This window comes from Rhinopithecus roxellana, chromosome 19 (assembly GCF_007565055.1).
Source record: "Rhinopithecus roxellana isolate Shanxi Qingling chromosome 19, ASM756505v1, whole genome shotgun sequence".
NCBI classification, from domain to species: domain Eukaryota; kingdom Metazoa; phylum Chordata; class Mammalia; order Primates; family Cercopithecidae; genus Rhinopithecus; species Rhinopithecus roxellana.
In genome coordinates this window covers 32366865-32393522 of record NC_044567.1, presented here as the reverse complement: position 1 = coordinate 32393522, position 26658 = coordinate 32366865, and the positions used below count along the sequence as shown (strand labels likewise).

The window sequence follows — 26658 nt, the reverse complement described above, 5'->3', positions numbered from 1 at the left end:
GGTGCACGTACGTGTGTGTATGCACCGCACGTGTTTGCATGCATGTGTGCATGTCGGCCTGTGTGTGTGTGTGTGCGTGTGCGTGTGTGTGTACTTGGCCACACATGCATCTGGAGGACCTGGGAAGGATCTCCATGAGGGAAGGAACATGAAGTCAGATGCACCACCCACTACACAGCTGCCTGCGACTTGGGGTTTTATCCATTATACGAAGTTTTAATGCCCCAGGGAGCCCATTTCTCAAAGAAGCTCTTTGGAGTATATGTTTGCAGACTCCTTTATAATGTGAATAATCATTTTCTAATTCCTGTTTGGAAAATTAATCTTCTAGTTTCTTAGAGTGTAGCATGGCATTTTGGAAATAGGGTTGGTGGCTAATGCCTGTCTCAGTATTTGCAAACAGGCTTGAGGGACTGGTTATGGTTTTTCTATGCAATGGAATGATATTCAATCATGAAGAATGAAGTTAATAGCAACCTAGAAATATGTTCCTGAAAATACTGTCTAGCAACAGGTTACAAAACAAAAAATATATATGTATATACATATACACATAAATATATGTACATATGTACATATATTTGTATATAATACAAATATATGTACATATGTACCTCTATGTTTTGATATATATGTGTGTGTATATAAATATATATAGCATGATCCTGTTTTTGCAGGAGGATTTTCATACTCTTTTGGGTTAAAGATCATTGCTAGAAGATCACACACACACCACACACGCACCGAGGTGTGAGCTGCCGTTCTTTCTGACAGATTGATACTTCTTTGTTTTTCTTGTCTGTATTTTCCACAAAAACATCTATTTCTTGTGTAATAATAAAAATATACTGACCTGACTTTAATTGAAAAAGAAAATTATTGATCTTGCTGAAGGTCCCCAGACCCTCCTAACCCCAGGGTAGGGAAGATGATGGGATTAGAATAAAAGAGGATGGAAGTCAAACCCGGGGTCTCTGTTCTTGGTTCCAACTCTAAGATTCTCGGGAGGTGCTGGTGGCTGTTGGGTTACATGAGGGAGAGCTGGCTGTGAAATGGGTGCTGTGTTCTTGAGGCAGAGTCTTGCTTACACCTGCTTGTGTCTGTGGGAGAACCAAATCCTTCACCTCCCTCACTTGCCTCCTCCCTCCACCGTGTCTCACACTGGAGCACTCCATCATTTTCCACGGACGCTATCCTGAGCCCCGTGCTTAGAGGGGTGGGTGGACTCCGCTGTGGCCCTGCTCTCAGAGGATGCTGTTTCAGGAGGGTGGGGGGCCACCACCTGGCCAGGGCAGGAAGCACAGCTCTGGCTATTTTTAATCAATCATCAACCCCTACGATGGTGGCCCCCAGTGGCTCAGTTCCTGAAGATCAGGCAGATGAAGCAGAGCCAGTAAAGGGTTCTTGCCTGTGTGGTGGGGAAAGGGAGAGGTGGGGGCAGGGGGCTTGGAACCCTGCGACCAGCCAAGCCCTGCCATCATAGCTATTACTGGGATGAAGCGATCAGTTTCGTCCTGCCTTTCAATCATTATGTTTTTCTTTTCTACCCACCCAACTTCCCAAAACAGAATCAGATGAGAAACCCTAAAAAGGTCCACCCTAAAAATAATCAGAAAATAAAAAACCCTAAAAATAATCAGAAAAATCAAGACGACGCACAGCCATCCCGATGGGGCTTGCTGTTTAGTTTCAGAGCCACATGTTTCCACCTACATTTCCCAAGACAGGGCAGAGCCCTGCCCACCTTGTCCGCCTCCTCTGGACAGACGGACGTGAAATGCGCTTGGCTGCCCCCTCCAGCGAGCCCCTGAACAGGGGAGAAAGACTTTAGGGAAGTCATGGTCAAATCTTTCTGCCTCTCCCTTGGCCCTTTGTCTTCCTCCCATACAGCCTGTGTGGGCTGGGGCGGGGGCTGGACCAGCTGCACAGCTCTGAGCTGAACAAACTCCTGAAAGGGCAGGGAGCCTCCACTGGGCCATTTTTCAGATTTTAATTCCATTGAATGAAACTTAAAAAGGCCTTTTCGTTTGCTCAGCCTGAATTCCCTCTCTGCCGCGGGCAGCCAGCCTCCCTCCAAGGAGAGCAGAACAACCAGCAGAGAGTGCATAACCTGGCTAACCATCCAGGGCTGACCTACCGTAGCCTCTAGCGTCCAGCCCTGGGCAGCGGTTGTGCGAGCCAGTGACTGGAGGCTGCCCAAACTCTGTCGTCACTGGCCGCCGTGCTAGAGCTCAGCTAGGGTCGAGTTTCATAAAAGCAGCAGCATCCACAGTCTGACTTCGTGTCCAGTGGGTGAAAGCCAGAAAACATAGACGAAATCTAGCCAATAGGACTCCATGCTCCGCAGAAAATATCCTGACCTGAGGCCTATAGGCAGCGGCTGCTGCGGCCAGATAACCCCAGTCTGAGCCTCAGCTCTGCCAGTTCCCACTTGGGTGGCCATGACCTCCCTGAGTCCTGCTAAGAGCACCCACGCACGGCAACGGCGGAAAGTAAATGAGACAGGGCTGTGAGACATTTCCCCAACCCAAGCCACTCAACAGTGCTAGCTGACAATGCGCCAATCCAGGGTGTCTCACACATCCATGCAGAACGCCAGCCACGGCCCGCACGCGTGTGACTCTCTTGGAATTCGGCTAATCAAGTGCAATGGAGCCTGCTGCCAGCCCACCCTGGCACACCTGCGCTTGGAAGCGCCCCTCCCCTCCCTGCTTTGTTCCTGGGGCTCCCTTCTCTTACTGTTTCCAACTCAGGCTAAACAATTCCTGCCGCAGCCTCCAGGCCTGGGAGAGGATGAGGGTGGGGTCTTCCTTGGGGGCCATCCCAAGGTCACTTCCTCCCTTTTCCTTCCACGAGGCTGAGTCGGCAGAAGGACGTGAGAGGGTGCAGGCAAGAAGGAAGGTGCCAGAAGGTCCAGGGTGCCCTTCCTGCCTCCCTCTCTCCGCTGCCCAGATGCCAACAGCCCCACCTGAGCCAACCTCCTCGGCCTCCCGTGCCGGGTGCCCTCCTCTACCCCCAGCTTGACAGCGCCTGGGAGAGCTTTGCCATGCCTGGTCCTCAGACCTGCCAGCCTGGGCGTTGGGCCTCTGTCAGGAGGAAGATGAGAGGCTGGGGGAAAAGGGAACCCCTCTCCTGGTCTGGGGCCCGACATCCACGACTCCTGGAGAGTCTGGGAGAGTCTGGCCCCCGGTCTCTGAGGGAGTATTCTTTGATATTTATTAACCCACTTTCTCTCTTGGCACTCGGAGCAAGGAGGGAACCTCAGCCAAGGCTATTAATAGGCTAAGGCCATCCCTGGGGAGAAGAATGAGCTCATACCTACAGCACAGGTGCCAAGTATAATAAAGGTTTCCGACTCAGGCCTAAATATAGGCTGCGGCCACCTCGGGGCGCAGAAGGAGGGCCTCGCGTGAGCTGTGTGTCCGCCCTGTTGCCATCCAGCTGGCCACTTGGGCAAAGCTTTTTGACACCTGTGCCCAGGACAAGCTCTACCAGGAGAAGATCTTGCGGTCACGCAGTACTGTTCCATCCTAGGTCAGCCCCAGTGGGAGCCACCCAGGAGGCAGGGGAGGCGAAATGACATGCAATATAAATGACTCCTGTAAACAGAGAGTTTAATAAAAAGGCAGTGAGGGAATTTATGGGCAACCCAAGGATAATTAAAATTATTTATCTACTTACCTCCCTTGCTGGCTGATCAGTCTATTAATTATCTATTATACACTCACTGATTTGCATTTTAGTGAGGGGACTAGAGAAGGGCAGGTGAAAAGCACAGAGGAGTTGGAGAACCCCATGGTGGGGACCCTCCTCTCTGCAGACCAAAGCTCCCCCTGCAGACACCCTCACTCATCGCCCCTCATGGTGGTGGGCCACTCCGAGGCCTGGGAGAAGCCCTCATCTGAGAACCAGCTCGGGGGGAGCAGAAAGCACTGTGTAGAGAGGTTCATACCTGTTTGCAGAGGGATGACTCCAGGAGCAGGTTCCCAGATGGAGGGGCTGCAGACCAGCTCTGGGAAAATGGTGGCAGAATTTCCTCTGGTTGTTCTGACTTCACGCTGCATTTTAAAAAGAAAACAAGAGAACAAAACGATTTTCAATCCCTGAATATCTGGAGTGCATCAGACGCACGCTCTCCCACACTCTTGATTGAAAATATTACAGGACAGAGTGTCACGGGAACTATGTCTTTTGAACGATATAAACAGGAATGCGTTAGGCTGGGAGAAGCTGCAAGAAGGTGTCCCTGTCTACCACCTCACGGGTAGAAGATGATTCCAGCTCCGCAGTCCCGGATATTGCAGGTGAGACTCACGGTATCAAAACCGAAGCTGGGGTCAGAGGGGAGAGTGCCAGCAGGTCACGGGGTCAGGCTGGAGGTTGGACTGATGGGGGAATGGCCCAATCGCCTGAACCCAAGGTGGGCCCCCGGTCTCTCACACCGGCAGAGCCTCCTTGGGGATGAATCCTCAGCACCAGCCCCATTACCAGGCCCAGCTCCCGAGTGCTGGGCTGCATCCTAGAGGAAATTGTAACGGCCGGCGTGGGTTGAGCAGCCCCCGTGGTTTGCACTTGCGGCCTAGCTAGGTCCTGGATGGGAAGCAAGGCTGTTTTCTCATCAGAACCCATCAGGGTCACGAGCAGCCGTGAATTCTCCTTCTTGGTCTTTGGCTTCTCTGGGGTTGACAGTGTGAAGGCCTCTGGCCACCAGGCCTCCCTGCTAGACACTGGGTGGGGGCAATGTCAACGGGGCACCTGGCTTCTGCCTGTTAGCGGCTCACTCTGCTGATCTGTGTTGGCTGTGAGCAGGGACTGAGTCAGCCATGGTCCAAGTGTTTCTGTTCCTTCAAAGGCCGCATGTGATGGTATTTGAAGGTGGGGCCTTTGGGAGGTCATCAAGTCATGAGAGTGGGGCTCTCTGAACGGGATGAGTGCCCTCATCAGAGTGTCTGTCTCCCTCTCTCTCCTCTCTCCCCACCTACACCCCCCCCAACCCCCCGGTGACAATACACCAGATCTGCTGGCACCTGGATCTCGGATTTCCCAGTCTCCACAACTGTAAGAAGTAAATGTTTGTTGGACCAGGCGCGGTGGCTCACACCTGTAATCCCAGCACTTTGGGAAGCCGAGGCGGGGGGATCACTTGAGGCCAGGAGTTTGAGACCAGTCTGGCCAACATGGTGAAACCCCATCTTTACTAAAAATACAAAAGTTAGCCGAGTGTGGTGAGTCCCAGCTACTAGGGAGGCTGAGACGAGAATCGCTGAAACCTGGGAGGCAGAGATTGCAGTGAGCTGCGATCACACCACTGCATTCCAGTCTGGACAACAGAGCAAGACTCTGTCTCAAAAAATAAATAAATAAAATAAAATAAAATAAAATAAATGTTTGTTGTTTAAGCCACCCAGTCTATGACACCTTGTTATAGCAACCCCAGCCCGCTAAAACAGAGCCTCACATGGCTTGTGTTTCTCAAAGCACCTGCGAGTGGATTTTGCACAGGAAGGAGGAAGGAAAACAGAGCAGGAAGGGGTGTCACATGATCGGGGTCTCCACTGAAACTTTGGGCTCTTCCTCCCTCCAACTCTCCTGAGACTTCCTCTCCCACACCGTGGCTCCGGCCCTGTGGGCACCGCCCCATCCCCTGCATACGCCCCACCCTCCCACTCCCAACGCTGCTTCTCACACCTGCTCCTTGCTCCCTCTGCCCCACCCATGGGGGCCTTCTGGTTGGATTTGACCTCAGGGTCCTTGCACATGTTGTCCCCTCTTCCAGGTGTTGGGTGACACCTGCTTGTTCAGGCCTCCCCTCCGAGAAGCCCCCAGCCATTGTATCAGGAAGCTCCCGCCCCATCCCTGCCGCTTCTGCTCAGGACCTGTGGCACCGTAATATGGTTTGGTTCTGTGTTCCCACCCAAATCTCATCTGGAATTGTGATCCCCACGTGTTGAGGGAGGGACCTGGTGGGAGGTGACTGGATTATGGGGATGGTTTCCCCCATGCTGTTCTTGTGATGGTGAGTGAGTTCTCGTGAGATCTGATGGTTTAAAAGTAGTTGGCAGTTCCCCCCTCGCTCTCATCTCCTGCCACCATGTAAGACGCACCTCGCTTCCCCTTCACTTTCAGCCATGATTGTACGTTTCCTGAGGCCTCCCCAGACACAAGGAATGGTGAGTCAATAAAAGCTCTTTGCTTTATAAATTACCCAGTCTCAGGTAATTCTTCATACCCCACAGTCATAAAGTAGTGTCGTCATTGTCTTCATTTGTGCACAAGGCCCTAAAATGGAAGTTTCCCAAGGACACGTGGAGCTGCTGCGCAGTCTCTGTACCGGAGTAGGGCCTGGCAAGCCGCAGATGCTCAGGGAATGAGGAACGAGGGATAAATGTGTGAATGCACGGCTACCCCAGACGCAGTATTCCAACTCCTATTTGCACTCCCTACCAGTAGCATGGCCTCCTTAGCATACATTCCCCACCCTGTCCCTAGAGTAGATTTTTAATGCACAAAGTTGTTTAAAATCTCTTGAAGCTCCCTTCAAGGCCTGGGGGTTAAGTCCAGATTCCTGAGCCTGGGGGCCCAGGCCCTTCACAGTCAGTTTTACCTCCTTCCCAGGGTCCTCTCCCCATGACCGGTGCACACTTCAGCCCTGCCAGCCTGCCTAGGCCAGGGCGAGGCCTCCTCTGTGTCCCTAGAGCAATCTGTCACCAAGCTTCAAGGCTCCTGTAGACTTTTTTCTGCACTCCTCCCAGCACAGGCTCCCATGGGCCCTCCCACCCTTGTCTCTCTTTTCTCTCCTACCCACCCCCTAGCTCCATCCTGCTTCCAGGACAGTCAGCAGCAGCTGTCCATTTCCCCCCTGCCAAGGGTCCTGTCCTGTCAGGGAGGTGGAGCTCCTGCAGACTCACAGAGGAGAAGGACCTCCGCCCTCCTCCTGCATCCCCAGCCTCTGTCCGGGCCTTTCTGTGGAGGGAGCACGGCTCCATTGCTCACTGGTAGCAGAGACAAGTCACCCCCCAGCGCTGCCTCGGCATTAAACATCTAATGCAAGTTAGGAGCCCATTTTCCATAACACACAGAAACATTACTGTTTCCAGGAGTTTACTGCCCTCTAGGCCCATCCACTGAACCCTGGTCATCAGGTCTTGGGGTCTTGGGGCATTTGATGGTCAGTGTTATGCATCCACTTGGCCAGGCTCTCGTCCCCTGGGATTCAATCCAGCACAAACCTAGGTGTTGCTGGGGTGGTACTTGGTAACTGTGGCTAATGCCTAAAGTCAGTTGATTTCAGCACAGGATATGGCCTTTCTTAATGTGGGCGGCTTCATTCAGTCGGTCGAAAAGCCTTAACAGCGAAAACTAAGGTTATCTGGGGAAAAACATTCTGCCTCAAGACTGCGGCACCAGCCGGGCGCGGTGGCTCACGCCTGTAATCCCAGCACTTTGGGAGGCTGGGGCGGGTGGATCACCTGAAGTCAGGAGTTTGAGACCAGCCTGACCAATATGCGAAACCCCGTCTCTACTAAAACTACCAAAATTAGTCAGGCATGGTGGTAGGCACTTGTAGTCCCAGCTACTCAGGAGGCTGAGGCAGGAGACTCACTTGAACCAAGGAGGCAGAGGTTGCAGTGAAGCCGAGATCGCACCACTGCATCCCAGCCTGGGTGAGAAGAGCAAGACTCCATCTCAAAAAAAAAAAAAAAAAAAAAAGACTGAAGCACCAATTCCTGCCTGAGGTTCCAGCCTGTCCACCCATCCTACAGAGTTCAGATTCGGCAGCCTTCACAACAACATGACCTAATTCCTGAAAATCTGTCTGTCCTATCTATCTATCTATCTATCTATCTATCTATCTATCTATCTATCTATCTATCTATCTATCTATCTATCTATCTATCTATCTATCATCTATCTATCTATCTATCTATCTATCTATCATCTATCTATCTATCTATCTATCTATCTATCTATCATCTATCTATCTATCTATCTATCTATCATCTATCTATCTATCTATCTATCTATCTATCTATCTATCTATCTATCTATCTATCATCTATCTATCTATCATCTATCTATCTATCTATCTATCTATCTATCTATCTATCTATCTATCTATCTATCATCTATCTATCTAAATATCTATCTATCTGAATATCTATCTAATCTATCTACCTACCTACCTAGGGCCTCTGGGATCTCTCCCAGATTGGGTTCCTGGAGCTGACCCTGTCCATCAACAGAACCAGACATCCCACCTCCCCATGCTCTGCCCAGCATGCAGTCTTGGCTGGTGGAATATGAAGTTGTGCCCCATGATGGCAGAAACAGGGAAGGGGAAGGAGGCAGCCTGAGGCCTCCTGTCTGCTTGGGGGCAAGGACTACACTTTCATGAACCTGGAACAAACTGTCCCTCCTGAACCTATGTAAAGTCAGGCACAGCTGTGATGAGGACAACCCAGGTGCCAGCTTCACTCGGTCCTGAAAATCCCTCCCCATCAGAGCTGACATTTCAGGACAGGCATCTCCCCTCTCCCTTCTCCTCCTTCCTGACTATCGCTTCTCAATTCTGATGATGTATCAATAACTGCAAAGCAAAATGCCACAGTTAGCAGCGCTACTGTACTGTAACTAATCGTTTGCTGAATCGATTCTCAGGGTTGTGTGTGCACAGCGAGGTGGGGCTGCCTCTCCAAAGCCGCTGCAGCCTCCAGGAATTAGGCACACCAGGAGAAGTTTCAGGAGACAAAGAAGAGGGCTGGGAAGAAAAGGGGAGCAGGCAGGGGGAGAGACAAGGAAAATAGCAGATTTTTTAAAAAAGAGGGCGAGGGGAGATTCTCAATGAGACAGAGAGCCGGCGGCAGCAAGCCACGGCCTGACCCACCTTTCTAGGGTGTAGCAGAGATGAGGAAGGGGCTGTGGCCTGAGCACTTTTGATGGGATGAGGTGTGGTAGGCAGGAGGCAGGCCACCAGATGCACTGCGAAGGCAGGAGCATGAGTCTGCTGGGCTCTGTCCTGTACTCTTGGAATGTCCGAGTGAAGATACTAGGCCAGACCAGACCAGGGTCCCCAAGGTGGGGACAGGTGGTGGGGGCTGGCTGTCAGGTGACAGGTACCTTCCTGGGATGGGGACACAGGGGAAAAGGCAGACTGCTGTACACCCACCTGTTCCAAGCAGCAAGAAAGACTCAGGCCCAGGAAACCCTCCAGCTTCTTCATGCACATAAAAAGACCTCAGGGGTCTCCAGAGCTCATGCATTTAAGATTTTATTGGCTTAATAAACTGTGCTGCTGCTGCCCGCGGGTCTTCCTTGGCCTGAGCACATGTGAGGATGGAGGGGCAGCTTTCTGCGGCTGCTGTAGTCTCCTCGAGGGGGAGAGAGCTGGCGGGAGTGGGAGAGAAAGGAGAGGCAGCTTAGACAGAGCTGCAGGGCCACACTGGGGCCCAGGGAAGTCCTTTCTGCAGCGCAACTCATTAACCCTTTCAGTGACCCCAGGAGGAAGCTGAGATGTAGGATGCTGGGAGAGCCCACTCCAAGGCACACGGCCTGCATGCTGGCAGAGCTGTGACCCAAACCCAGGGAATCTGGCTAGAGAGCCCAGCGTGGCACCTCCACATCGCTCTGGCTCTCACTAAGGTCAGCCAGCTGCAGACTCAGTTTCCCCATCTGCAATGTGAACTCTTTCATAGCTGGCCCCCTTTGCTTCTGGCACCTCCCAGGCTCTTGCATACCCCAGTGGGTTGAGAATTATCAAAGGGGTAGGGCAGACAGGGCTGGGGGACGCCTGACCTGACTCCAGGGCCTTTCTTAGTGAAGGACCAAAGATGGGACAGATGTCCCCACAAACGTCCAGAGCACGGACCTCCCCGTGAAGCACAGTGAATATAGCGGCCTGGGTCCATGCCTCACTTCTTCACTCACTCATTCATGTACTCATTCATTTAGCCAGCCTAGGCTGGGCCTGTTTACCTGTTCCCACCCTGAGGTCTCACCCAGACCCCCCTGCAGGTCCCAGGCCCAACCATCCAGGACTCTGGTCAGTGTAGGGGAGCAGCCAGAGCCCCCATAATCCTGATGAGAGTCCAGTGACACACTCAGGGCAGTGAGGGAGGGATGGGCTGCGCGGGGCCTCATCTGTTCTTCCTGGAGATAAAGTGAGGACAGGCCAGGCCTGTGCTCTGCCATGGGTACCCCTTGCTCAGAGCCTCCCCTTTCCACCCCCAGATCCTTGGGGGCTGTGGCTTCAGCCCCAACCTCCCAGCAAGGTTCCTGGGGCGGCAGCATCTCTGCCTAGGGGGGCCACTTCCTCCCAAGTTTCAGAGCCCAGATCTTGAGCCCACCACAACCCGCAAAGACGAGAGGCTCCTCTGCCTCCTCTGTCCTCCCACCTCCGGGAGCTGCTGTGTGGCCACACCAAATACCTTCAGCCTCTGAAAAGAGGAGGCTGTTTATCTTCACTTGCATGTCTGGCTCTTGCCCGCAACTGCTGGGAAGGTCCATGGTCCTGCTAACTGGCCTGGGGGCCCAGGTAGCCAGAGAGCCTCAGATGGCAGCGAGGGGTCACAGCCCTGACATGCCATTTCAGTCACAGGCTCACGACCATTCATTGAGGGAGCTACAGACAATGGGGTCTAACAAGAAAGCCCAGAAGTTTCTGAATGAGTCTCACTTACGGTTTTTTGCTTTTTGTTTTTTTGTTTTTGTTTTTCTGAATGGGTCACTTTTGTTGTTTTTTATTTTCTGAATGAGTCACTTATGTTGTTTTATTTTCTGAATGGGTCACTTAGGTTTTTTTTTTTTTCACTAGAACAGCTTCATGGTTTACTCTAAATCTTTCTGAGGTACAGCCTGCTTTCCCGAGTGAGGAAGTAGGAGCTGGGGTGACCGCGGCTCCCTGGGAGTGTGCAGGACCCCCAGACCTGCTGAGAAGCAGAGGAGAGAGGCATGGCAGTCAGGCAGCCGCAACAAACACAACACGCCAGAGCCGGGCTCTCTCGTGGGTAGTGTGAGAACCATCAGCCTCAGTGTCAGTGATGCTGGGAGGAGACTGGGATCTCATACGGAGCTGGTGGGACAGGCAGGTCCAGATGTCCTCAGCAGGACCCGGACAAGATCCGCCACTTGCAGCCAGGTACATGCCTGAGACAGGAGGCAGCCACCAAGACTCACTCGGCATTCTCCAAAATAGCCGCACTTTGCAAACCACTGGGAGTTTCATTAATGAAAGAGTGGATAAAGGAAATGGGGAGAGTTTTTAAGTCAGATTCTCTACAGTAGGTAAAAGGAATGTATCAGAAACACACCCAAGCTGCAGAAACCATGTTCAGTCAAAGAGGCAAGTTGAAGAAAGAGGCCATACATGTGCATTTGAAGAAGGTATAAAACAGTGTGAGCTCTGGTCCACGCTTACATGTGTGTGTAAGTGCTTTTTTCAAGGGACGGAAATAATAGATGCCAAATTGATGCTCAGAGCAGCCTCTGGGTGTGGAGGGGATGGGGCTGCTTGCGCTGGAAGAGGACTTGGACTTTGTGATGCTTCCTTCCTTTTGTCTTTTTTAAGACTAATGCAAGAGAACAAAGTGTTAGTTATTGTTAATTGCAGGTAGAGGAAGATGGATATTTATCTTTTACCTCAATTATAAAAATACTCCAAAAATTTTTTGAGATGAGCATGGTTAGATTGATGGCCCCCTGCAGGAATGACAGACCCTGATTATACATGCATGACACAAAGCTGGTGTCAAAAGCACAGTGTTTTATATGATTAGTGGCTCCATAGAATCTCATCAGTTGGTGGCCTGACGACCAAGTAAATGGATGATGTACACGATGGCGTGATTCTGGAGGAGCCACTTCCCAAGAGGAAGGGAGAGCCATTTCATCCCTAGTGACGGCCTCTAGACTCTAGACCATTTGTGTGTCCAAGAGCTAGGCTCCCCTGCATCCTTCTCTCTAGGGACTCAGACCCTTGTCTTCTGAGCAAAGCATTCTCCATACTGAGAAAGAGGTCAAAAGCTGCTGGACGCAGAGGTGGCTTTTCCCTCTTCTCATGCCACCATCTGCAGGCTGACAAGGAAGCCAGAGGTGATGTGAAAAGAGCCACCTCTCCCATCCCCAGATAGATGGGGCCCGCAGGGCTGGGGGAAGAGCGGTGTCTCCCAGGCTGTGCCTTCACACTTGCTGGCCACTGCAGCCAGACAGATGTGCACCCTGGTCCTTGCTTTGATCTCACACGGTTACACTTTCAGTGTTACAAGCTCATAAAAGCCGCATGATCAAATTCCAGGTCATTACTCAAGGAAAGGGACCCCTCTGTGGTCGACAGCAACAGTTTCAAACCAATTAAAATAAGCCTGGCGTTTCTGTGGGCTGCCGCCGTGCCGCCACCCTGGGGGTCTCTGAGGGCCTTGCTTGCAATGAGCAAGATGCAGGAAATGTTAATGGAGACGCTTAAATGGCGCGCCGAGGGGATTCTGGTAAATAAGGCCACACGGAAGGGGCTGGGGAGAGGCCTCCCGAGCTAACCCTGGAGGAAACTTCAATAAACACCAGATTGGATTGGAAACAATTCACTGCGCAAGGGGTGGGTCTGCCGGCGGCGCTGGGAGGGGTCTTTGGGGGAGGAAAGCTGTTTCATTTCCTATTAGTTCCCCTTTGCAAGTGTCTGTGCCCCCTGCTGCTGGCACTGGAATCTGCCAAGGCCTGACAGCACCCACTGAGCAGGCTGGGAGCACCAGGGTATAATTTGCCAAGTAAAAATTGGAGAGGGCAAGAGAGGCTGCGCAGAAGAGGAGAAGGTGTGGCTGGTGATGGTGGAGGGTAGAGGGGCTGGGGCTGAGGACGAGGCTATGCGGTGGCTTTGTGACTGTCTGGCAGTTGCTGTGAACTCTGCAGGGTCCTGTTTCGGGAAGATTGAACATCACCCATGAAACAAAGAGAGAAGTTTCCAGAGAACACCACCCCAAGCCCAGGCCAGCAAGTAGATGGGGCCAGGCCAGCAGGCTGTGGGCGGTGCTGCCCAGTTCAGTGCAGACTCAGGGACCACCTGAGTTGTGGGCAGCCCCCTTCGGCAGGGCCTATGGCTACCGCCTCTGCTCCCAGCCAGGGACTGTTGCTCAGGACGTCTGCAGCTCGTAGCTCTGCTCAGTGCAACGGAAGGAGCTCCAAACGTGAGAAAGGGAGGGAGGGTCTCGAGCAAAATGGCAACGTAAGGAGCCTGGGCCAAGGCAAGCCTGGGTGCTTCCTCCCAGAGCCCCTCCCCAGCAAGGCCACCATGGTCTCAGACCCCTGCGTATCTGCTTTTGGGGGCCTAATCTTACAGCCGAAATAACAAGTCTCATTCCAGTGATGGTTTCCAGATTTAGCGAATAAAACTCCTGGATATGCAGTTAAATTAGAAATTTCAGATAACAGATAATGTTTTCGTCGTTTTAGTGTAAGTTCATACTGTGCAATATTTGGGAAGTACTTATATTAATCATTTTTCATTGTTTATCTGATATTCACATTTAACCAGGCACCCTGTATTTTTATTTGGCGACTCTAGCTTCCAGCTGCTAAACACACACAGGTGCACACAAAACATGCACACTCACCCACACATGTGCACACGCACGCACGCACACACACAGATGTGTGCAGACACGTGCACACACACACATCCTTCAAAGAAAGGAGCTGATGCTCCATGAAGACCGACCAGGAGCTGGCATTTCCCATATACTCCCTCACAGAACACTCCTTCCATCTCCCCCACAGCCACCCGCCTCGTTCAGACAAAGAGGTGCAGGCTCCAATTGCCACTTTTTCAAGGCCACACAGTCAGCACATGGCCCGGCTGAAATTGCAGACCCAGTTCATCCGTATTCCAAAGTCTGCACTCTTTCCACCAAACCAGACCCAATGCATCAAATTGTAGATGTTTCTTTTCAAACAGAACGGCCATAAGGAAGTTGCTATTGATTCTGCAGTCAGGCCAGTGGCCTTGGCTCAGACCCACGTGGACCTCAGAACAAAGACACAGATTGGAGCTGGTGAAGCCCCGCGGGTTCAGCCTCACTGGGGTTCACCTGTGGGGCTCAGGGTGCGCGCAACTGGCTTCTACCCAGAGGCTGGTGGTTTGGGTCCACCCTGGAGGGTTCTGCTGGCAATCGAGTCCTGAGCAGGCACCAGCAGCAGCACCGATGCCCGTGGCAGGGCCTTCTAGCGAAGGGGATGTTTCTCCATTGGACGTGGTCTCAAACGCAGAGGGGACAAACACAGACCTGAAATTGTCTGCAGATTGGCAAGGAATCCCTAAACTCTGGCTTCCACTAATTAACTAGCTGCTTTCCAGGTAACTAGTAGATACTTTAGACACTTCTATGTAAGAATCACAATCTTAAAAAAAAAAAAAGCAAAAGAGGTGCATCTTCGATGAGGCCAAGGTGAACCTCAGGGTGCCAACTTGTCTACCTGGGCCATCGCTTGGCAGGGAAGGAGATTCGATCTGGCTGGCAAATCTTGTTCTTTATGTGAGCAGGACAAATCTCAAGTAATATGCTAACTTCCCTATCTTGAGTTGTCGGTTTCATGATGATTTTTCTAGGAATGGAAGTTAAGCTTGCCATTTTGTCATTTCTAGAAATGTCTTTACCTCCTTTAAAAAAATTGCCTATGGATTGGGAAAAACCTCCAGCCCCTCGTCACTCTGGCCTCATCTCCTAAACTGCCTGGCTGCTGCTGAGTAGACAGAGCTTACAACTGGTGAGGTGTCAGTTGGAGCCCTTGCCATGACAATGGCTGATTCCTGCCATGAATGGAACAGGAGCATTTTGGGCCTGAAGATCTGGATGCTCCAAGTGGTGTTTGTTCAGCCAGCGGCCAAGAAGAAGTCCAGCAAGGAAGGAAGAGGAGAAGGAGGTCTGTGTGCTTCACCCAAAACTCCAACACAGAGGATGCTGCTGATCCAAAATCCAGGAAGTGAAACTGCTGGGGGCAGAGGAGCCTACAAGGTCTGGGAAATGCAAACAGCAGCAAATCTCCCCACTTTATCTTCACAGCCATCACCCCCGCACCATGTGGCTTCCCCTCTCAGCAATGCAGTTGAGCAATGGTTTGAGCCATACCACAGTGGGGAGGGTTTCATGATCTGCCCAATGAGAGGTTTTGCTGGCAATATTTTTACTGGCAAATTTCATACTAAGAGTTGGGTGTTGAAATTTGACTGTGAGGCTGGGCGCGGTGACTCACGCCTGTAATCCCAGCACTTTGGAAGGCTGAGGTGGGCGGATGACGAGGTCAGGAGATCGAGACCATTCTGGCTAACATGGGGAAACCCTGTCTCTACTAAAAATACAAAAAAATTAGCCAGGTGTGGTGGCAGGCACCTGTAGTCCCAGCAACTCAGGAGGCTGAGGCAGGAGAATGGCGTGAACCCGGGAGGCGGAGCTTGAGTGAGGGGAGATAGTGGCACTGCACTCCAGCCTGGGTGACAGAGCGAGACTCCATCTCGAAAGAAGGAAGGAAGGAAGGAAGGAAGGAAGGAAGGAAGGAAGGAAGGAAGGAAGGAAGGAAAGAAAGAAAAGAAGGAAAGAAGGAAGGAAGGAAGGAAGGAAAGAGAGAAAGAAATTTGACTGTGGAAGGAGAGAAGGCGTGGGGTGGGCAGAGGGAAAGGAAGCCAGCACCGGATGTGGCTCTCCTGGAGGCAGCCCACTGGAAAAGCGGATTTCATTAGAGTCAGGTGGTTGTTTTTTAGGTCACCTACTTCCCAGATGGTTTTTCCTGCTTTTCTTTCCTGTTACAAAGTTTTGACATATTGGAGCCAGGAAGGAAGAAAAGTCACGCTATGTCACCAAGAAGCAGGGGACCCAGGGGCTCAGTGATCCACAGCAGAAAGGAAGAGGCGAGGAAGGCAGGAGACGCAGAGAAAGGAAGAGGCGAGGAAGGCAGGAGACGCAGAGAAAGGAAGAGGCGAGGAAGGCAGGAGACGCAGAGAAAGGAAGAGGCGAGGAAGGCAGGAGACGCAGAGAAAGGAAGAGGCGAGGAAGACAGGAGACGCAGAGAAAGGAAGAGGTGAGGAAGGCAGGAGACGCAGAGAAAGGAAGAGGCGAGGAAGGCAGGAGACGCAGAGAAAGGAAAGAGGCAGAACGGGGACTGGCGGGAGAGAAAGACGGCGTGGGGGGCTCCTGCAGGTACAGAGATGAAGCCCTGTCCAAGGAGGTCCCACTTGTGCTGCCGGAGTGGTGATGACCCAGGGCTCGGCCTGGGTTCTGGCTCAAAGCTGAAGACCGACTGACCTCCTTTCAGCCTGAGCATCCTGAGAGAACCCCCACCAAGAGCTGCCTGGGCCGGTTGGTCTTGTCTGGGCTGCTGGTCTTGTCCAGGCTGCTGGTCTTCTCTGGGCCAGCTTATCTTCCTCAGTGGCATGCTGGAGACTTGAGTGGCTGGTGTCTCCTGAGACTAGAGACCTTTCCAGAAGGCTGTGGTGGACTTGCTTCCTGACCACTGCTGGTGTGGCTCCTGGAGGGAGTGGCTGGAATTCACTCCTGCGTGGAGCCCCTCTTGGTGCTGACCCTGATCCCAAGCCACCAGAGGGACCTCCCAGGACCAGAGGGGCACTGCTGGCAGTCCAGACCCCTACGAGCGCCGGCAGTCTCCGCCAGAGACAGATCTGAACACCTTGGCCATGCGGCAGGATCCCAGGTTGTGCTGCTTGGGGTACAGACTGGAGAATGCCCATCTGGTCATTTCCTGCCTTCAGGCAGTAGCCCTCATTAACGGTTTCTGGTTCTGTGAGAATCAGTGCTATTTTAAACACTTCCCAGCAGGGAACTGCCTATACCTTCCCTCCCTTGGCAAACCCTGCCCATATCTAACCAGCCCTACTGCCAGAATGAGTTCTTCCTCCCATCTCTCCAAAATCCTTTGCAATGAAACCACAAGTCTGTCCCCACATTCTGTTCGGAGAGTGGCTGCTCACCACCCTCTGGGCATTGCCAGTAGAGCCTTGGACTGAAACCATGCAGCTCCCTTCGGGAGCCCTGCCCGCCTGCTCTTGGTGTGAGTCCGTCTTCCCCCTAAAACCTTGGCGCAGAACTGCTGCTGCTTGCAGCAAAAACAACTTTGAGGGGCTGTTCTTGGTCTCAGAATCAGAGTCCGGCTCTCACCATCGCTAACAGGTAGGGGGAAAACAGATTCTTCAGCCTCCTGAGAAGCCACCTTCTCTGCACATTCAGAGTCCAGCACATTCTTCCAAAAGCTCCCGTCACGGCAGCACTGGATCCTGAATGTAACTGGTGGTTCCACCTGGAGCCATCCACAGATGCCTGAGGGTCCCAAGGGAGCAGGTCCTAGATGCCCCTGTGCCATGGCCAATATCCACATGCCACGAGGCAGCTCAGTGATTGGATGGGCGGCCTTTATGTTGCAGATTGAGATGGTCTAAAGTACAGGTCAGATGAGAACTGCAATGGGCTCAAACGCCATGCAGGAGCCTAGGGCACAGGGACGCCACAGTCTTCTACAGGCTCATTTCCCTTCTACAACGTACAGTGATGCCGGAGTCTCTACCTCATGTCTTCCCTGTGTCTGCACCAGCTCCTCAATATCAGGGAAAGAAAACGAACAGAAAATCAGGACACTCTTGCAATGGCAGCAGGATGTACAGAGGCTATGGCAGCCAGGTCCCCTGAGCCAAACGTTCAACTATACCCCTCCAGGTCTGGCCCCAACACGCCCACTCCTAATTGGAACGGGTACACAGAGGCCCTTCAGAGCATGACACAGAAATACAGAGTCTAAATTTCCCATGGACTGCAGGTGCAGTTCTCTTCCAAACGGTGGCAATGTGGCAGCTTTACCATCGCAGGTGTCCTAGCAGACAAGAGAGATGTCAGAGGCAGAGGGAAGAAAGCGGTGGGTCTTCAGCAGGCACAGAGGACCCCATAAGGTGCACGGCACAGGATGCCGAAGAGCTGGAATTGTGAGCCAGGCTTTCAGGAATCTGGATTTTTTTTTTTTTTTTTTTTGACAGAGTCTCTGTCACCCAGGCTGGAGTGCAGTGGCATGATCTTGGCTCACTGCAACCTCTGCTTCCCCGGTTCAAGCAAATCTCCAGCCTCAGCCTCCCGAGTAGCTGGGACTACAGGTGCACGCCACTGAATCCGACCAATTTTTGTATTTTGTCCATGTCAAGTGTAACAGATTGGGCTAGTAGATTGCAGAGCTGAGGACCTGGCTGGAGAAGCACACTTTCCCAGGGAAGATGGAACACGTGTCATGCAGCATCCAAAGGCAATGGTGGCCAAGCACGACCCTGAAGGGTTGGGGTACAGCCAGAGGCACAGCTGGGTCTCCAGCCACTGAGACAGGGACTCCTAGATAGCGGCTGAGGATGGACCAAGCAGCTTCTAGGGGTCTGGGAAGCCCCCTCTGGGCCTGTGCGTTCATATACGCATGCCCCAGAGGGAGGATACCAGGCTTGTTTTGGGTTCTCAAGGGGGGGCTGTGATGTTCAGTGAGCTGACCAGCAGTACTGTAGCTCCCCAAGTCCCTTGCCCAGAAGCTGCCTTCCCAGCTGTCTACACAGTCGACTGTCTACACAGCTCAATTGCAAAGCACCTAGACAAGCGTATTGGATTGCTGGCACTGCATGTGGCCAGCTGGTCCTGAGCTCACTTGTCACAAGCATTAGTTTGAAAGTAAGAAGTACATGGGGGCATTGTGCTGGGGGACATGAGGCGGGGAACCAGGCAGCCCTGGTTTAGACAGATTTCTCAAAGCCTTCCTTAGGAGGGGGCTCCTTCAAAGCTTTCGGCTTTTCTAAGCCTCATTGTCTTAGGTGTCAAAGGAAGATTATTGATATTCTGATCCCATTGTCACTGGGACTGGAAATGGTGCTGGTGAAAGACACACAGCTCTGGCATGCAACAGGAGCAGATTTGCTATTGTTTTCCACAATATCAAGAAAAACAATGCACTAGAGCATCTCGAGGAAGCTCCCTGGGTCTGGAGAGTTTATTTCCAGGAGCCGCTTACTCTCTCAGCGTTTGTGCTGAGCCATTGCTGTGGCAGAGACATGGGATGGATGCTCTCCCAAGTTCATGACCATCCCCAGAGCAGTTTTCCTGGAGACAGAGACACGACAGCTGGTTACAAGAGGTCCACTGTTTTGTGAAGTGAGCTTTTAGGCCCCACCTTGCCACCCTGGGTGATGATAATGGTAGCACGTTTTTGCAGCCAAGAGAAGGGCTGTAATGGCAGATGAGGCCACCAACAGATGGGGTACTCAGTGACTCCACTTGCCCACCCAGCTGGACCTCCTCCCCAAGCCTCTCTGCAGTGGGGACTCGCTCCTGACCTTCATCCTGTGTTTGACGCTGCCAGGATTACTGAAGAGGTGGTGCCCTGCTCAGCTCTCTTCTGCCTTGGCTAGAGATGGCTGGGTGCCGAGAGCTGGCAAGAGAGGCATGTTCTGCCCGTGGCTGGTGGTGCGTGGAGCAATGCACCAATGCGAGCCTGCAGTGAGGGTTCATTACCATGCAGATGCAAGTGGGCGAATGGAGACCAATTGTTTGGGCAGATTGCTTGCTGTCTAGCTAGAGAGGCATGGTGAGAACTCAGGATCTTGCATTTCTAGGCTATTTTGCAAATCTTCAGGTGCCCATTTCTAGGAGGAACTAAATCACTCAAGTGCTTCTGTGGTGTTGGGTGCAGCAGGTGGGAGATGGAAAGCCCACTTCCTCTTGTTAAGCCATTTACAGGGGTCATTGCTGTTCCTGGGAACTTGCCAGAGCCACACAACTTGCCTTAGCTCTGCATCCTTCAGTGGGTCAGGCCTGGGGACTGCCACCCTCTCAGGGCCTCCCTGCAATAGGAAAGGACTGAGGGATGAGAAGGCGGTCACTTGTCAGCCTGCAGTCATCTGGGAAGGAGCTGGCTTTGGGGACTTGGGCCACTGTCACAGCTAGGAGGAGCAGCAGTACTTTCCCTCTGCTTCCAGAGCAATCTGCTATGGCCCAGTGGCAGCCTCAAAGCTGGCTGACATCTGGCAAATGAGCGTGGGATGCAGCTTGAGCTTCCAAAGTGTGCATGCTCCCTTCTCGGGAGACCCCAGGGGCTCAGGAAGCCTCCGAAGTAAACTCTGTTTTCAAGGGCTAGTAAGAAGACACAGTCGGCACACAGCCCTCTCATTGGCAGTGCCCCTTCTTGGATGGAGGGCATATAGCTCATCCCCACCTCCTGGAAGTAGCCCCACTGGTGGGCAGACAAGCAGCTGACGTGGACAAGCATTTTTGCAGGTGAATCTGCAGGTGGCCTCCAGCTCTGCTGCTCGGAAAGCCTCCCTGCCCCATCTGGAGTTCAGAGAAGCTGGCTCCTGGGTAGGAGGGAAGGGAGACCCTTGGAGTGGGGATCCTGGACAGGGGAGAGCAGGCAGCCTTCCTGCTGCAGTGCGGCCACAAGCCACCACCTGGCAGAGCAACCTGCACCTGTAGGAGGCAGACGCTCATTCATCACCCTTGAAGTTCAGCCCTTGCTTCCTCGGCCTCCGGGCAGGCAGAGAAGCAGGGAGACGGCTGAAGGGACATGAAATATTGCCCACAGTCCAAGGTGGGGTCACCATCCCAAGGACTGTCCTCTGTCTGGGATTTTCTTTAGGCTTGTGTGCAAAGACAGGAGCTCAGGCCCGGTGTATCAAAGCAGGAGGGTGTCTAGAAACTGCAGAGGTTTAACGCACTCAGCATTGAGCATACTCAACCTTGATGATGCTCTAGAAAACGTCAAAGCCCCTCACAAATGTTGAGGCCTGAGCCAATTTCCCCTAACCCTGGGCAACACCACCCCATGCCCATTCCTGCTATGTGCTGGGCCCTGCATCGGGGAGGAGCAGATGGAGGAAACTGACCCGAAAGACAAATGGTGGTAGGGAGCTGCCTCCTTTGCATCCCCAGCTCCCCTGGGTAGGCTCATCACTGGAGATTCCACAGGAGGGCCAGGGCAGCCTGTGGCATGCAGCCTTCCCTGGAGATGAGGAGTTTACAGCTCCCTGGGCTCAAATGTGGTGGGAAATTTGAAGACTTGGGTCATCTCATTGAAAGAAAGAGCTATGGCATCAGAGGGACTAATTTGAGGAGCCCGGCAACATTGTGGGGAAATCTACTTATCCCTAAATGTCAACTACCCAGTTAGTTACATTTTCCCAACCAAATGGCCCCATTGACCTCAATCCTCCATGTGGGAGACCTGACAAGAGACTCGTCCTTGGAATGGAGGGAAAAGGAGACCAAGGGAGAGTGTCTTTAAAAGGTCACTCAAAGCCACCTTTTCTTAGGACATTACCACCTCCTCACCCTGAAAAAATAACCAATCAATAAAAAACAAAAAGCACAACCAAAATGTAAGTACAGCTGCAACGGCTCCTCCCTCTCTCCTCTTTCCTACCTCCCCCTCCGTTGCCTCCCTGCTTTGATCTCCAACCTCTTGGATATTTATCGTTTGCTCCCTCCTAAATCATTCCTGATGGCTGGACTGCTCACACTCCATTACAGGGAGAGGCTGTGCGGAGTCACAGTTCCGTTTAGCTTGCAGAAAAAGGAGCCTCCTAGGAAAAACCCACCCGGGAGCTGTCCGGTGCTGAACTCTGGCATGATGGACGATTATGGACCATCTGCACTTTCAGAGGGGGATAGATTTATGAGCGGGAGAGACAGCTAGAAGAGTGTCCATTACTATAACTCACTGCCCTCTTCAGAGATATTCTAATCAGGCATCCTTTTCTACCACCGAAAGGCCCAGGTTAAGAACTAGCAAGAGGGGAAATCAATTACGTACTTCAGGGGCGGTTTTTTCCAGAGCATCACTGTCAACGGTGTTGGGGGTAAGGGCATCAGGAGGGCGGGGGTGGGGGTGGATGGTGGGAGGCCCCTCCACCTGCCAAAGCAGGCTTCTCATCAGCATTTCCTAGCATCTCTTGTCACACCACTGCTCTTGATTTCTTGCAACTGGTTGAGAAGCTAGGAGGCGCCAGGATGTCCCTCCCTTCTCGCCCTGCACGGATCTAGTTGAGATTTACTGACAACCCAGGACCATGCAGCGGGCTGCAGTGAAAATGTCCGTGTCTTCCTGGTTGCCCATGCACTTCGACACTGATGTGCACAGGGGAAGGGAAGAGAGAGAATCTCAATGGGACGCCGGCCCGGGGTCAGGCACTACACTGGATGCCCTCTGTATACTGTTTCACCATAACCTTATTCTTATTTTATAGGTGAGAGAACAAAGGTCCATGGAGGTGCCAGGTTTCCAGACCAGGCCTGCCCAACCTCTCTAGACAACTCGCAGGCACAGTTGGCAGGGCAGAGGTGTCCCTGGGCACTCCCTGCCAGAGGCGGCGAGCTCCCTACTCCCCAGCTCCTCTCCAGCTGCATGACTCCCGAAACATCTCTGGACCCAGACCTCCCACCCTCTGATGTGGCCTCAGTGTGAACCCCCAGGCCCTGTCTACTTGGACCTCAGCCCCCTAGAAAAGACAGCTACAAACAGACTTCTCCCATTTCTACAGGACTTCAGAGTTCACAAAGCACTTTGACACTACTGAATCCGACCACAGTCCACTGTGGTGGGCCCAAACAATAATTTTAGCCCCATTTTAAAGATGAGGACACTAAGGCCCAGAGAGGTTAAGTGGCTTCCTTGAAGCTGCACAGCTCACCAGGAGCCAAGCTGGAACCAAGCCCATGCCTCCTGGCTCTGCAGTCAGGCCTGTCTGGCCTCATTCTCTGCTTCCCAGGAGGCTGCTCTGAGCACGGTCACCCTTGAGCATTTCCTTCCCCAGGGACCAACCTGGGCTGGCCCTCCCTACAAGGCTGTCCCTCTGTGGTTCCAGATCTTTCCTTTGTCCCTTCCCTTTCCTTGAATCACCACCAGGTCAGAGAAGACTAGATTTTAAGTCAGGCAAAGTGATGATCACACCCTTGAGGGTCTCCTTGGTTCACACCTCCCTGGGAAGGGTAAGGCCTCCAGCTCGTGGCGGGGGCCTCGGCAACCTCACCCTGGCACAAGCTCTGAGACTCCAAAGGCCCTGGACATCAGGAAATTCGCCCCACCTCCTGCCAGGACCCTGCTGCTCTCCAAAACGATGGGCCAGCGACCTGAGCGATGGTGTCCAGCTCGGCGGCAGTGACCAGGGACAAGTGCTGCAGAGCCAGGTCCCAACTGCAATGAGATCAGGCTGCAGCTGAGAGCAGCAGAAGTTCAAGGGGTCTTTCTTTTGTTGCTTTTATTTTTATTTATCTTTCTAAAAAACTACAGTCCTACCTGCCTCACCTGGGAGCTCACCTGTGACTTTTTCACCAGGGAAAATACCTCTGGTTTTGCCAAGCCTGCTACAGTCATCCACTTACTCCTTCTCTCGCTTTTTTTTTTTTTTTTTTGAGATGGAGTCTCGCTCTGTCACCCAGGCTGGAGTGCAGTGGCAGCATCTTGGCTCACTGCAACCTCTGCCTCCCAGGTTCAAGCGATTCTCCTGCCTCAGCCTCCCGAGTAGCTGGGACTACAGGCACGTGCCACCACACCTGGCTAATTTTTGTATTTTTAGTAGAGACAGGGTTTCACCATGTTGGCCAGGCTGGTCTCAATTTCCTGACCTCACAATCCACCCACCTCAGCCTCCCAAAGTGCTGGGATTACAGGCGTGAGCCACCGCACCCGGCCTTCCTTCTCTCTCTTATCCATATAAACATTGATGACAAAAGCTGACCTTGCTCTGGGCAATCAGGAAAGGTTTTCTGCAGGAGGTCACACCTGCTGAGCGGGTCTTATTGGGCATGGAAGAGGTGATCAGGTAGAAGGAGAGTGGGAGGGCAAAGCCCATGGGTGCAAACATGGGCAGGACTCATGGCATACCATTCTGTGTGTCTGGAATGGAGATGGGGATAGAGGACGGGAGGCATGAGGCTGCACTGGGGATCAGGGGCAAGGACCCCTTTTGATAGAACCTTCCCCTAAGCCTCTTAGTCTACAGAACAGGCCACTTTCTGCTGAGCATTCAGGACAGGGTTATCCACTGTGCAGACCACACTGTCTATTGTGGCAGGGCTATCTGGTAGCTGGGGTGACCCTGGCCACAATCTGTGGCTGAGATGCCTGGCCCCATAGCCACTGGCACATGTGGATTTTGAACACTTGAAGGTTTTGGGAGCCAGCATGCCTGAGGAACAGAATTTATCATTGTATTTCATTTTAATTGATTCAATGGAGATGGCCACCCATGACCCGTGGTCACCATTGCAAACAGCACAGCTCTGGGTGGTGAGATGCTGCTGACAGTCCCCAGGTCTCACACAGCCTGACCCCCGCAGGCACCGACTGAGTGCACTTCTTGAAAAGACCCTCATGTTCCCAGGCTTTGAGACCCCAGCAAACTGCTGGCAACAGAGTGATGGAAGGGGGAGTATCTCTCTCCACCCGGAGACATTTGGCTTCACCTGTGAAAACAGCATCAACTTGATGAATGGCCGTTTCCTGCACTTTGTGAAATTAAATTCTTGGCTGGGACCGAGCAGTGCAGGGTTAGCCGTAGCTGCCCAGGGACACGGATGGGGCATCAGGAGGGAGCCTGGGCAGCAAAGGGCTCAGGGTCTGAGGTCCTGGCAGCTGCCACATGTGAGGTGGGGGAGAGCACGCGGGAAGAGAGCTGAATCAGCAGGTGCCCCAGGTATGGGCTGAAGGCAGAGGGGAAGAAGTAAACAATAAAAATGCAAGAACGGACCCACATGGCCAAGAGGGACAGGGAGGAGGCTGGGTGCAGAAAGGCAGTCCCCACACGCCCACTAAATCCCAGCCCTGGCCCCTGGGGCACAGTCACTGCAGGGCCAGGCCTCTCCAGGGAACCATTCACAAATGCTCTGAGCGTCCCATGGCGCTCCTCCCATTTCAGACACTGGAGAATGGAGGGATCCCTAATATTTCCAACCCAGCTCTGCTCTGTATACAAACAAACTCCCTTCCCACGCCATTATTATCATCATCGTCTTCATTAGTCCTTGGTCCAGTGTACCAGTCATGGTCATTCTGGGGCTCCTATCAAGGGCTCTTCACCCAAACCTGTCCCCCATCCTGGCCACACTCCTGCCTGTGATCCTGTGCACCCTGGGGAGGAAGGCATGGAAGCGGCTCCCCCAGCGTCTTCTCCCACAGTAGCAATTCCTGCTTCTGGTGTTATGTGGTCACGCCGTCCAGCCAGATCACCCCTGAGAACTTCCTTCCTTAAAGGCCCACTATATAACCTGAAATTATTATCCCACACCGTGTCCTCTCCTCCTTCCCTGGAAGGAGCTCTGCAGGCCTGGTGGGGGCTCTGAGCAATATCCTCTTGTTCATGTCTCTCATCTGCAAAGTCTAGGGAAGCTGGAGGCCTCCCCCAACCCCAGCCTAATGGCCAGCCCCAGTGCATCTTCAGGAAAACACAGGGGCACCCCGGCCCACGTCTGTCCTGGATTCACCCCACTCTCCCAGGAGGTCTCCATCTATGGCTCCTGTCCTGGTTCCTCTTCACCAGGCTTCTCTTGTAAAGAAATGGCTGGTTGGCCGGGCGCGGTGGCTCAAGCCTGTAATCCCAGCACTTTGGGAGGCCGAGACGGGCGGATCACGAGGTCAGGAGATCGAGACCATCCTGGCTAACACGGTGAAACCCCGTCTCTACTAAAAAAATACAAAAAACTAGTCGGGCGAGGTGGCGGGCGCCTGTAGTCCCAGCTACTTGGGAGGCTGAGGCAGGAGAATGGCGTAAACCCGGGAGGCGGAGTTTGCAGTGAGCTGAGATCTGGCCACTGCACTCCAGCCTGGGCGGCAGAGCGAGACTCCGTCTCAAAAAAAAAAAAAAAAAAAAAAAAAAAAAAAAGAAATGGCTGGTCTTACATTTTAGCCTGGTGTCACCAGGGGTCCCACCCGGAGTCCAGCTTCTTCTCAGACCCTTCAGCCCTGACCTCTCATGCTGATCTGTCCAGAGTGGAAGAAATCACTCATCCCAGGAGCACCTCTGTTCACATCCCTAAGTCGCAGCCAGAAAACAGCCCTCAACACTCACCCAGGCCTGCATCTCTCAGCTCTCAATTCAGAGCTGAAGAGTTAAGCTGCCCAGAAAAACTGACCATCACATGAACTCCAGAGACTCGTGTGTGTGAGCAAGCGTGTGTGCGGGTACGTGTGTGCGGGTACGTGTGTGCAGGTGCGTGTATGCGGGTACGTGTGTGCGGGTACGTGTGTGCGGGTGCGTGTGTGCGGGTGCGTGTGTGCGGGTGCGTGTATGCGGGTGCGTGTGTGCGGGTGCTTGTATGCGGGTGCGTGTGTGCAGGTGCGTATGTGCGCATGTGTACATGTGTGTCTTCACTGCTTCTCCAGATGAGTTTAACCCCACTGTGGGACACAGCAATGTCTTCTTTTTCCCCTGTCCCCCTTGACCCCGAGTAGAGTAGACATTAGGCAGGGTCACCCTCACTGAGGTGAAATGGAAGGGTTTGGGGTATCATGCTGGTTTCACTGCTAGGCAGGGGCGTCCCTCTTGCCCTGGATGGTTCTGGAATTGCCCTAATACTACACAGATATCCCCCTAGTTTCCTCCCACTCAGACCCTGACTGTCACAGTCAAAATCCCCTCCACTGAGCACAACGGTGCCACCT

At 52.8% G+C, this 26658-nt stretch overlaps 1 protein-coding gene across 3 annotated transcripts in view; it reads right to left on the bottom strand.

Annotated features, from left to right (window-relative positions):
- Positions 1-26658, bottom strand: part of RBFOX3 (RNA binding fox-1 homolog 3) — a 524150-nt gene that overhangs the window by 214576 nt on the left and 282916 nt on the right. For all 3 annotated transcript variants that reach the window (XM_030923589.1, XM_030923591.1, XM_010381944.2), the window contains exon 3: positions 3953-4058. The gene's annotated coding sequence lies outside the window, so the exon portion shown is untranslated. The remainder of the gene's footprint in view (positions 1-3952; positions 4059-26658) is intronic.